The sequence below is a fragment of the Sebastes umbrosus genome, chromosome 8 (genome assembly GCF_015220745.1).
Source record: "Sebastes umbrosus isolate fSebUmb1 chromosome 8, fSebUmb1.pri, whole genome shotgun sequence".
Classification (NCBI taxonomy): Eukaryota; Metazoa; Chordata; class Actinopteri; order Perciformes; family Sebastidae; genus Sebastes; species Sebastes umbrosus.
Genome location: NC_051276.1, coordinates 5,042,346 through 5,055,478, shown reverse-complemented (window position 1 = coordinate 5,055,478; position 13,133 = coordinate 5,042,346). Strand labels below are relative to the sequence as shown.

Below are 13,133 nucleotides of genomic sequence, written 5' to 3'. Positions count from 1 at the left end.
GATCAAAGGGAAACATTAAAGGGGCAGTGAGCTCAATTTACTGTATTGATGATTGCTACCAAATTTTCTGTGGATCATTATTGGACCACGGTCATCAAAAGTTGCATAAAGCTTGTTAATATCTTATTGCATTTCGAAGATAATAAGTCAACAACCATTTGGCCCATCATCTCAAAACTTGCAAGCTATGTCCACAAGAGTGCCTTGAGCAAAAAAGGCTTGAACCCGCGAACAGCCACTTGCGGCTGTAATTATATTTTATTGTTTGTGTTTTATGTGTAGGCACACATAATTCACTAAAAACAAACACTGATATTGACACCATGGGAGGTTTTTGTTTCTAGTTTTATTTCAGAGAATATATTAGCATCTGTTTCACATGGTTTTACAGGACTAAGATAAATGTTAGTTTCTCTAACAGGCTAACATCACCTACACTTTACCTAATACCACCAGGTTGTATTTATTCAGGTAATTTAGCATAGTATTTCTTTTACATCTAACACACTATAAGAAAGAACACTTTGCTGGTTTTGTGTGACAAACAACGTTATGGTGACGCTACTTAGAGTCATGTGTTGAGAAACCCTTTGTTAGCTAACCTAGGCTGACCATATTTTCAAACCCCCAAACCGGCACACCTACTTTATTATAGGAGGGTGCATTAGAGGCTGTGTCAATCATGACACATTCACTACTTTCATCCACTTTAATCACAGGGCTATCCCCATCATGACACACTGACAGTTTGGGAGTCCTTTAGAGAGTTTCCCTCAGAGGAAACGTATTGTTGTCTGGGCCTACCTACATTATTTTTCAACTTGTTTTGTCTCAGGCTATTATAATTAAAATTGTGGAGCTCAGACGTTTTGGCCAGGATGGCGACACCGGGTGAAATATAGCAAATATGAAATATGCTCTGAATTTTGAATTTAGCACCTTTAACATTTTCTAGTTTTCTTTTCATTTTATCAGAAATACAATAAATGCTAAGTTGTGAATTAAGTAGCCGTGTTTTTGGGCCACACTGTTTTACCAAACATTGAATGAAGCCCTGTTCTTCTCAACTCCAGCCCATAATGTAGTGCTCTGATCTATTTGTTCCGTCTGCTTTTTTTCATAACTGTAGCCTATTTCTTTTTATTTGAACTGAAAATTCAAAATATTCATTTCCCTGCTGAGTGAGTTTTGGTACAGCTGGGATATTCATTGTTATAATATTTATATCAAAGTGTGTCTAGTATTTGAGTTGTAATGTGCAATGTGATATTGCCTACATGTATTTCCTGCCTTTTAAAGATTACATTACAGTTCAGTGATCCCTTTGTCAGTTGCAGCTGAGTGTAATGAAGAGCGAATGCTTTTACCTGCTTGGCCTGTATATCACCATTACCAGTGGTATTTCTAAGCAATCTACTGTATCACAGTTGTATATTATGATAGTATTAACAATCCTCAAAATGTCACTACAGTATCATTATTGGATTGACTTGGTCAATGCAAACAAACCACCAATTTATAATACAAAATGCATGTTTATTAAGGTTAGTAGCCTGCATTAACAAGAATTCTTCATTTCTCCCGTCACAACTTTGTTTACACCAGTGGAGATATTTTCAGTCTACAGTCGTATTATGACTCATATTCTCAGTAGGTTTCATTTTTTTCTCAGTCTGATGCTGTGTTTTGTCCTTAAATGCTGGGGTCAGTGCAGGCAGCTCTCTGCTGCCAGACACACGACAACGCTTGTGTCAAAATTGGTTTTAAATCAGATTTTCGTGGCATCATCTCCCTACCCAATTGTCGGGACCTCGGGCTGCGTTGTTATTAGAATATCAGCTGGCCTGAGCTTTGTAACATGCTGACTCGCTGATAATCCACTCCCCTTTCTTGCACCCTCTCTGTGTCGTAGGCTCTGCATCAACATAGAGCGCTGATTGAATTCCTCTCCTGAGTATCCCTGAATCCTGCCCCCCACCCTCTCCCGCTCCCTCAGGTGATTGATATAGCTGTATACCTTTATTTTCCCTCTGCAAAGCACACACACACACACACACACACACTGACCTGTACTGAATATTCTCACTGAGTGTATGGTAATGTGGCGTTTATCTAATGGCACAGAACAGTGAATATCTGCTCATCTGTCCGTCTGTCCATACTCTGCGCCCCCCCTCCTCCTCCACTCAGACCCAGACTTGGGTCTTGAGGATTAACCCCGCCCTCTACATTCTGGCCTGCCTTGATTATGTCCAGGGATAAGAGCTGCTTAATTGTAATCACTGGAGCTGTCCTGTGCAGTGTAAACACAGGAGCACGGATCAGCCCAGGCCACACACTGGGGATGGATATACAGTAGAACATGGAATAAACAACATTTCCCTACCTGCTAGAAAACTCCAAGATGACAGCATTTTCTCACTAATTGATTACCTCTATACAGGAGGTTATGTTTATGTTTTGTTTTCAGTTCGCAGGAAACTACTTAATGAAATTCATAAAAGAAAAACAACGACGTGGCATATATCTATCTGTGGCATGGCCTATGTAATATAGAGTGGCACAATTTTTAAATGTATTTAGCAATTACAACCAAAATTAGATGACATTAACTCCAAGTGTTCCTGCAAAATAATTATAGCATTTTACAAAGCTGATGTGGCAGCAACATGAGAAATTTAATTAACAATATAGCTGCAAGTGGGAATTCGGGGTTCAAGCCAACACAGACCGGGTCTAGACGTGTGACACTGACACCTGCATTAAAGATAACCAACAGGTTTTATGACGATCGGAGAGACGATGATTCATTTACGATCAAATGTGTTGCATTTGTAGCGCCCCCATAGTGATCGATTTGAATGAAACTTTCAGGGTATGTTTCGGATACTTATGTGGACATATCCTGCAAGTTTCGTGGCCCAACAGTTGTGGAGTTAGGTCTATTGACGTGCTGAGCCACGCCCTTTTGATGTTCATTTGTGATTATCTTCAAAATGCATGACATATCAACAAGCTTTTGATAACACAAAATTTGGTATTGAAAAAATCAAAATGGCAGAAAATCTGTCAGGTGAACTTTATTGACTCTTGAGGCTTTTTTGTAGAGCACATTGAGCTGGACGTGTTCGTCAAATTTCAAGTCAATCAGACTTACGGTGTGATGGGGCTGGCCTTTAAAAGTTTTCACTTTTTGGCTGTCGATTATAGCGCCACCATCAGGCGATATTGGGATCATATTTTATGTGGAGGACATTATTTCCAGTTATGGTACCAAGTTTCATGTCTGTAGCTTGCTCCAGCTCACAGCAAATTGAGCAATGATGAGTATGACTCACTTGAAATTTTTTAAATTCAAATTCGTCATTATCTATTATATCTCTGGATTTCAACCGTGTACAGAAAAGCTTTAACAAGCTCAAAAAAATGTAGATTTACTGGTGCCACACTTTGGTCAATTGATATCTCAATGACTGAAAATAACGTAGACCGTTTTGACATATTGAACTATTTCATAGTTGCGAATCTTCAGAATACTGATTTGCCTGCAGCCTTTCTCGACGATCGTCTGTGGCTTTGTTCCTATTTGACGTTTGCACTGGAGCTTGAAAGTGTGAAATGAAGTTGGCACATCATTAGATGGTTCAAGGGGGGATAAGGCACCTGAACAGTAGCTGTAATTTGTTTGCTTTAGAAGGTAATTGCTTCACTAAGAAAGGTAGGGTGGAACTTGATGAGATAGTACAACACTTAACTATTTCTCTGCAGCGTCTGTGGTGAGAATTTCCTTTAAACTGGGGTCAGCACGCCGAGGTCTTTGCCTTCCTCCACCATCTGGCAAACAGTGCACTGAAGTCTTATGCATGTCCTTTGGGTGATGAGCCCCCATGGCGAGGATCCCACATTGTTTTTCCCTATTCCGGTCGAGGTGACTCTTTCCGTTTACGGCTAATTCATAACGTTTTTGAATCACTCTTGGTCAAGTTCAGTCTTTACTGGACTTTTGTCAAAGCTGTATTTTGGGATTTTCATGGCTAGAATCTCTACGCTCAGCCTTAAAGTGGAGAGCATCCATTTTGGTGACCTCAGGATTGCATCTCTGCTTTTTTTTCTGCTGGCTTCTTTGTACTCAGATAAGGAGCAAAAAGCGAATCATGGGTAGATGGTCTGCAGTGAGATGCAGTGTGGGAAAAACCTGTCCTCTTGAACTTTCTACTGAGTGCAGACCCAGCCCCCTGGAGAGTACAGCTTGATGTCTGTTCCACTGAAAAGGACATCTTTATGCCAGAAACCCAACCAATGAAGATTTTCAGAGGAACAAGTAAATTGAGAAAACTCTCATGTTAAAGGCAGTGCAGCGGAACAGGTTGGCCATCTGGCATTTTAGTCGTGTCAGAGCTGAGGTCAAATCCCAGGCGACCTGTCCTTGGTGCACTACACCATCAGAGCCAATTACTGCCCTCTTAGAATCCCCCTCGCATGCACTTTGTCCCATTTCTCCTCCACAGTGTTAGGATGTTAATACTTGGAGATGGTTACACTGACTAGTTCAGTTGCTGTGGTATGATATATGAATTCTGTTTTTAATTTGTGTTATCAAACACTTCATATAATATCTTGGCCAGAGCTAGATGAGAAAATTGATATCACTCTCCACATGTCTGTGTGGTAAATATGAAGCTATACAGCCAGCCAGGACACAGTTAGCTTAGCACAAAGACTGGAAACAGGGGGAAACAGCAAGCATGGCTCTGTCCAAAGGTAAAAGACATGCCTACCAGCACCTCTAAAGCTCACGAATTAAAACTTTATTTCTTGTTGAATTTGTACTAAAACCAAAGTGGAAAACAAGTTGTAGTTTTATGGGGGATTATGTGCTGTTGGACTTCTTGGGCAGGACTGTTTCTTGAAGTCAACTAATTTTTACACTTTTTGACACTTAGTAAACTAAGCTTATATTAGCTAACCATCTCCTGGCTCCAGTTTCATATACCTCTATAACGGAAACCTAGTGGTATCGATATTCTCATCTGACCAACTAACTAACTAACTAACTGGAGAGAACAGCGAATAAGCTTTATGTCATTTATTTAATGAGCAAAACCCCACAAAATGATTTGCCATAATCAGCAATTCCACACTAATCTAATTTAGATGAGAAGTAGAAGGTTCCCTGAATTTCTCCTTTGGTTAATTTTTTTTGTGCTTTAAAGATGAACATTGCGAATGTTGTTGTCGCTGGCAAAATTAACAGGCGCACAGCCCACTGACAGCATGGGATTCCTGAAACTGGACTTGAAAGGACACACAGAGAAACAGCCAATAGCAGTTTTAGTCTAGAGAGAGAGAGAGAAAAAAAAAATCTTTCTGGGCTTAAATATATGCAGATATGTGTGAATCTCATTAGAGATTTAGATACTGAAGTTCTTTCCTCTGCCTGCATTGATGTTTGCTCTCCTGCTGCGCTGAGCTAAACTATTTAGTTTTCCTGAGCGTTCACAGGAAGGTGAGAGAGAATACCTCAATCAATTTGGGTGAATTTCACTGAAAAATCATAGTGCAATTCCAGCTTTGAGGGAATAATGAGATCCATGTTACATCATTTTTTGAAATACGTGGTGAGTAGCCTAATGCCTTTTAATGAGCTACTCTGTAAAAGAAAAACAAAGTGTGAAGACTACACGTTGTGGTTTTGGACAGGTTGTGTACTGGACTACTTCTTGGCCGGCAACAGTGACTTCCTTCCTCTTTGGTTGCCTGGCAACCTCACAGTGATAACAAGACGTCAGGAAGTCATGGCGCCGTTAGGGGCCGTACACATGCCGCGTCTAAAACACGTGGAAAACGCCAGCCGTGCCGCTTTCATCCTTTTTATCCAAGGCGCTTTGGAGGTTGCGCTCCAGTCGCGCCTGCCGTTACTGAGCAACCAAAACCTGCGCGCTGCAATGACGATAACGAAGTTGCGGTAATTTAGCAATAAAAGCCTCACTGACTAAACTAAATAAAGTCAAAACCAAGATAAATGGATTTCCTGCACCGTAAATCCATAGTAACTTTGCTGCTTGATGTGTCTGTGTCAATTTGTCTGACCTTTGAACCGGATGTTGAGACGTCGTCGGACGGAAAGGGTGAAGCGAGTAAAATAGTCCGTGGGACAGATTGTAAAGCTCTGGGCAGACACGGAAAGGCGTAGACTGATATTTACGGAAGAATGAAATTTGGTTGATTGGTTGTTCGGTGCGCGCTGCCGCGTTCCAAAAGTAATTGAACATATATTGCCATGAAGTGAAGGTCATTTGTTTGTTCCATTGCAACATCAGCACCCAGCAGCAAAGCTATACGCGCTTCTGCCATTTTGGACTGAAAGCGACTACCGGACGCCAGTTAAACATCTGGCTAAAAAGTTCCATATTATCTATTCTATTGTCATATATTGTACCGAAATGGCCTGTGTTGAACAATAAAATATTAGAAATATAATAAGCATTTTCAGTCCAAAATGGCGGCAGCAGCTGTTGTCAAAAAAACACTGGAGTTTTGTCTCTTTGCTTCTATATTCTTTGATCTCGGGACGCAGCTGGGAGGCTTGGGAATGCTTGCACGTTGTGACAGTGTCGATCCCACCTTTGAGCGTGCCTGCCGCGCAACAATGGAATTGAAGGTGCAAAAAACGCAGCATGTGTAAGGCCCCTTATTTTTCTACCTTTGGACATGGCCTGATTACAGTCTTTATGCTAAGCTAAGCTAACCATCTCTTGGCTGTATATATTGTGTAATATTTAACGGACAAATGTCAGAGGGGTATCAATCGTTTGTTCTAACTTTCTGCAAGAAAGCGGAAAAGCTAAGTGTATATCCCAAAAAGTCAAACTATTCCTTAAAGTTGAAGTACACAAGAATGGCTAAAGGAAATATCCAGGAGGGTGGCATTAATTGAGAAACCAGCAATGAGTTGTATTTTAATTCTTGCATATACAGTAAGTAGAAAAAGAATACATATTCTTTGTGTCCATTTCCATGTTTGTTGCTCTGGCCAAGCAGGGACGTGACCGCTTATTTATGCGGCAGTCATGCGAGATAGACCTCATGAAGAGGCTGTCAAATAAAGACAGGAAAATGTTTTTCTCCCCTCCTTAAGAGCTGGCAGCAAATATAAAGGGACACTGTCAGAACATGAATGTGGCGGAGGAGATGCCAGCGCATTCATCAATGCCGGGCTTTATGTGTGGGAGAGGTTTTTGATGTGCAGGGCTCGTGCTGCAGTGGTCTTCGGTTGCGGGTGAAAGCCAGGAGCTTTGCCCAGCTGGGACTGAACGATGGTAGATGCAAGCTGTCTTTCACGCCTCCTACAGCAGAAAGTTCTTCTCGGACTAGAAGAGAAATGACTAGAGCGTGGAAAGTGACAGTATACCGTCTCATTACAAGGGATTTGGGTGATTGGAAGTAACTCATTTTGAGTTTATGACAGCTTAATTGGGAACTTCTCATAAGTGCTTTTTTGGGATGCTGGCCCATTAATAAAGCATGTCTTCCCTCTTCCTATCTCTCTAGTTTAGATTACTTAGATGCAGACATCTGGGTATCATGGAGGAGCACTGCAAATGAGGGTCTCTGTGCCACCCAATGTTGTGGCTGCGATGAAATCAATGCTGGCTGGCTGCTGCAGAGCTTTGCAGCATAGAGGGCAGTGCTGCAGTGTTAGTGAGGCTCCTTCAGCCACGGAACCAGATATACGGCACCAACGTACATGCTACGCACACAAAGTGAGACACGTCATATGAGACTGTAGGACAAATCAAGCCGACTCAGCAGTACTAGAATCCAGTTAGCCTGAATTCATTGGCTGATAATTCTCCAACAAGTAAAGCTTGGCTAAGCTTTTTTGTGCCCTACTTTGAAAAGTGTGTAAAAATGTAACCACTTTCACATTTCCTCTGTTGTTGCCATGGTGTCTGCACTAACTTGTCATCATCATATCTGCGGGAAGCACTGTAATCCTCTTATTCTGCCTGATATCCTCACTGCAAACTAGAATTCAGGCAGGGCCTGGCCGAGCTGCCGCTGCGTGACCCTCTATTTGTGTCGAGGTGTTAGGCTTATATTACCTCTGCTCTTCGGCAAGTTCACTGAAGTCATCCCGCGGCAGCACTACCACGGAGCATCATGGGAGCCCGCAGGCACCACCAAGGCCTGAAATGATGTGGATCGATGTGCGCAAGCCAAATGTGCATCTCCTCCGTGCCTGTGTGGAAATCAGAGCTCCAGCGATTGAGCTGTTGACAGCCTCGTCTTCCATTTCAGCTGTGCTCTTTGGTAGTGCTGCAGGCCCGCGGGTGGGTGCTGTTGGATGGGTGATGGGTGGTCACTGCGTAGCTCCAAGCCAGCCGCACAGATCGGGCGAGGAGGCCTCAGCTACTGGAGGTCCACAGGGAAGGAGGATAGAAGGAAAGAGGGAGGGAGCAAGGAATGGAGGAGAATAGAGAGAACACTTGGCATTACTGGAGCTTGGATTGATTTAACCGTACAGAGCATTCGTTGGGGGTTGTATGTGTAGCGTGTGTGTCGAAGGGGTGAAGAGGTGGGAGAGCTGGCTCTGGGAAAAAAAAGGTTCACTAATAAGGATGAGAGATGCAGTCAGCAGTCTCAGCCTCCGTGCTAATCAAACCGCTAACCTTGGCATAGTAAGTGCTGTGATCTCTCTGCTGCAATGCAATGCAGTGGATGTACAGTGTGTTTTATAAGTAGCACCTTTTTTGTGAGATCTGAGCAGGAAATCCCTTTTACTATTCTTACCTGTCATAAATGATTAAAGTCCAGTGAGGAGAAGGAATAGTTTACGGTTCAGTTTCCACTTAGAATATATGTACAATCATGGCGGGCGGTGTCATAATGTTGCCGTGTTCCCAGATCTGATTACAGTGTCATCATAAATGATGTTTAAAACTATGGAAATCAAACCCATGTTGAAATAAACTGCATCCTTTAAGTCAGTAGCATTCATTTGGAGTTGTGTTTCTGGCAAAGTGATGAATGTGTTTTAACAGACCAACACAGTAAGTTGCCGGCCGTAAAACCAAAAGCTGCTGAAAGGCGATAAAACATTGATAGAGTTGAGAGATGCTGCAGAGTCGGGTGATTCTCTGTGGGTCTGTCTATACAAGCAGCCACGTTGACATTACACATAGTCATTTGATCCATTGTTCATACAAAAATATTGATTAGGGCAGCTTTTAAAAGACAGTTAATTGAAAGGTGCAGTGTGTAGGATCTGGCGGCATCTAGCGGTGAGGTTGCAGATTGCAACCAAATTAAACTTCCCATGTGCCAAGCGTGCAGGAGAGCTACAGCTTGCTTTATGCAAATGTATATATATATATATTTATTATTGGAAATCAATTGACAACACCAAACAATGACAGGTATTGTCCAGAAACCCTCACAGGTACTGCATTTAGCATAAAAAATATGCTCAAATCATAACGTGGCAAACTGCAGCCCAACAGACAACAACAGCTGTCAGTGTGTCAGTGTGCTGACTTGACTATGACTTGCCCCAAACAACATGTGATTATCATAAAGTGGGCATGTGTGTAAAGGGGAGACTCGTGGGTACCCATAGAACCCATTTTCATTCACATACTATCTTGAGGTCAGCGGTCAAGGGAGCCATTTGAAAAGCAGTTTTTCCTCGCCAAAATTTAGCATAAGTTTGGAGCGTTACGTAGTCTCCTTTCCAACTAGCTAGTATGACATGGTTGGTACCGATGGATTCCTTAGGTTCTTCTAGTTTCATTTGATGCCAGTATCTTCACTCTAGCTTTAGAACTGAGCTACCAACAAAAAAATCCCAAGTTGTGTTAAAGATTACTGTTTATTATCGCGTTAACTTTGACAGCACTAATAAAAACACACAATTGAAATGATGAGGAAATAAATGGTTGTATTTTCATTGATTAAAAAAAGCCCAACATATTTCTTTCTTGTAGTTTTAATTATGTATCATAAGCTGCTTAGATCTTCGGCCCATATGGATCACAGATCAACTACGGTCCGTTACACCACTAATGGCTTATAGTAACCCCTTGAAGAGATTAAAATATCTTACTAAAACAAACATTTCAGTAAATGGTGTTATATTTCAAGAACACTGCGCTCATTTCTTTTAGGCTGTATACAAAAGTTTAATAATCAGATTGATTCCACAGCACTGACTTACTCATCCTCTATACGCTGATATCAATACAGTATGTCACCAACAGCCAAACCACCCCATCCCCCTTTTTCATCACTGAATCACTTCAAACAGATGCTGGCACCATGAATGACAGCGAGGCCGGCTCTGCGGGAATGAGAGGGAGGGAAGGGGGGATGGATGGATGCAGAAGCTGATGGGATTGAATGGTAACTGATCCCTTGGTGTTGCTGGCATGGCATGGCAGAGGACGAAGCCATGACGTCCCACAGGGACCCAGTTAGCCCAAAGCATTTGTCATGGTGAATGATGTAACGGGCTTTGTTAAAGGATTGTGTGTGATGATTTATTTGTGAGTGTGTGCACTGACATACTGTAGGACATATGCCCAATCTCCCCTTTCCCAGGATATGAGATCACATCGCTGCGTGTCCACGACGCCGTTATGCGCTGGCTGTGGCTGAATAAATTTGAATTTGCATCAGCATTTCTACTCTACTCTCTCTTCATCTCTTAATGCTCTTATCACACTACGAGCCAGATATTGTATCTCCATATCTATAAGATGTAAGGCAAAATCCGTTCAGACTCGTCTCTTAGAGCTAACCATCATGGACCGGATGAAAAGAGTTGTGTGTAACCTTAGCCTTTACAACCGGTAAAGATTACACTAAACATGGAAAACCCCATTTTCATATTCTTAAAGTCTCAAACGAGATCTCTCTCACTCTGTGTTTGTGTGTTTTGAGATTGACGAAGTAAAACTGATCTGTGGTGTTATAGGACCCACAGAACGTTTGTAATGGGAGGCATCTGAAACTCATATAATCATCATTGTACCTTTAGGCTTCAAAATAAAACATGACCTGCAGTATATTTAGCATATTTAGTATAGTATATATTAGTGTATTTTTTGTATCAGAGAGTTGCTCTCAACTCATCTCAGGTTGGTCTAAATAATATGAGGTTATCTTCCGTTATATTAAAGCAGCGCTAGTCAGTATATTTCTATTAACAATGGATCAATTGAATGTGTAATGTGAAAGGGGTCACTTGTAAGTGACAAACCCACACAGAATTATCACCCAACTCTGCCGTTCCCTTCAACTTACTGTTTTGGACCTGTTTTACCAGACAATGCTAAAGGAGCTCTGAGTCTGCTGGATGTGTAAATAGTAGGGTTGTCCTCAACCAAAGACCGAAAAATTCTTGGTCAGCTAACACTCATACGATTTTGTCAACGGAATTCCTCCACAAAGAATCACAAAAAGCACCAATTTAAATCTTGTTTCTACAAGAGATGTGCTCATAGGTTTGTTGGAAATAAGTCATTCAGCATGAAAAAATAATTAAAAACAACTAATTGACAAAAGACATCTTACTTAGTGTGCAAAGGCCTTAAGACCAAAACGACCAATTATCGACTGACTGACTAAGAGGGGTCAGCCCTAGTAAATTGGCAACTGTTTGCTCACACATTAGCGATAACCAAAAGGCAGACAGACAAAGTTAGCAACTTAGCGTTAGCTGGTGAAAACAGCAGAGCATTTGGCAGCTAAAGAGCTCGGGAGTTGAGGAAGTTTTGAGACAAAAAAAAAAGCTAAAAAGAGCATAGATAATGAATGCAAAGTGACCAAAAACACAACTCCAAATAAATGCTAATGTTGCTAACACATTTGCCATATCAACTTTATCAGGGGATAATATGCCAATGTTGTGTTTAAAACAGTAGTCACACTATTCCCACAGATATGCACCTCATGTACAGACACACAACGCTCTGTAATAAATTGCTGCGTACTTTGTCTGACAGGAAAGGTGATTTAATCAAAGAAGCTGATTTGATTTGAGGCTACGATAAGGCTATACTCTGCACACTTTTTCAGTCCTTTCAATCACAACTGAAAACAAATCAAACAACCTTTTCATAAGTTGTGAAAGCTGCCTTATTTTCCACTAATAGGATTTAAAAGTCTTTTTGGCCTTGTAAGAAGCATTTCTCCGTCATGAATGAGAGGAGATTTTACTTTTTTAAATAAGCTGTCACAAAATTAATTACCACTCTTTGGGACCTGCAAAGTTCTCCAGTAAGAGTTGATGATGGATATCAAAGGAAGTTAGGAAGCTAGTGATATTCCTTTGGAGTGAGTGAAAAGCACTTGCGGTCTATCCATCAAACTAATGTATTCTCTAATATTCTCAGATGTCTCAGACGGTTTTCTTTTTGGAAGTGTAATCCATTATGTTCAGTATGTTTTATATGTGCATGATGACACTTTCAAGTTGAGGTCTCTTTAACCTTTTAATTAAAAAAAAGTATGACAAAAGGATAAATTAGGCTCTTTCTAACTTTTGTCCGTCTTCAGTTTTTCTCCTTAATGGAGAGTAATCTTAACAGAGATCTTCATTTTTTTGACCTTTCCAAAACTTTGCAAAGTGCAGTGATTAAACTAAAGAGGAGAAATCGTGATTTTCATGCGAATGCACCCCTGTTTGACCTTGGTGGGGGGAATGCATTAATTTAAACTCCACAGCCACAGTGTAATAATCCTACCCCATATGCTGGAATCTCAACCCCACTTCTATCACAAACATACACTTCACCCTATCACTATTAAACCCCCATATGTTCCTACGCCAGAGCTGTTTAATATGCAAAAAGAATGTGAAAATAATTAAACTCTACGACAAGTGATATGACCCCAATTACCTCATTCTAGCTGTGGTTGCAGTGTGGACAAGAGTACTTCACTGTAAGGTTTTGTACACTGCAAATGTCAGGATCTTTGCAGAATCACAGCATGTTTTCCATAATAAGGATTATGCACTCGGACACACAAGGTGCAAACAGCTCATCAGGAAAAAAAGATGATAAAGTAGCTCTTTAGATACACTTTTATGTCATTTTTGTTTGTCTGTTTTTTTTTTATTTCATTGCCCT

The 13,133-nt window shown here is 41.1% G+C and overlaps 1 protein-coding gene across 13 annotated transcripts in view; it reads left to right on the top strand.

The window, feature by feature from the left end:
• arvcfb (ARVCF delta catenin family member b) overlaps positions 1 to 13,133 on the top strand; it is a 302,038-nt gene that overhangs the window by 10,386 nt on the left and 278,519 nt on the right. The window contains exon 3 of one of the 13 annotated variants that reach the window (XM_037778803.1): positions 1,913 to 1,996. The exons of the other annotated variants lie outside the window; for them this stretch is intronic. The gene's annotated coding sequence lies outside the window, so the exon portion shown is untranslated. The remainder of the gene's footprint in view (positions 1 to 1,912; positions 1,997 to 13,133) is intronic. 13 annotated transcript variants of the gene reach the window in all.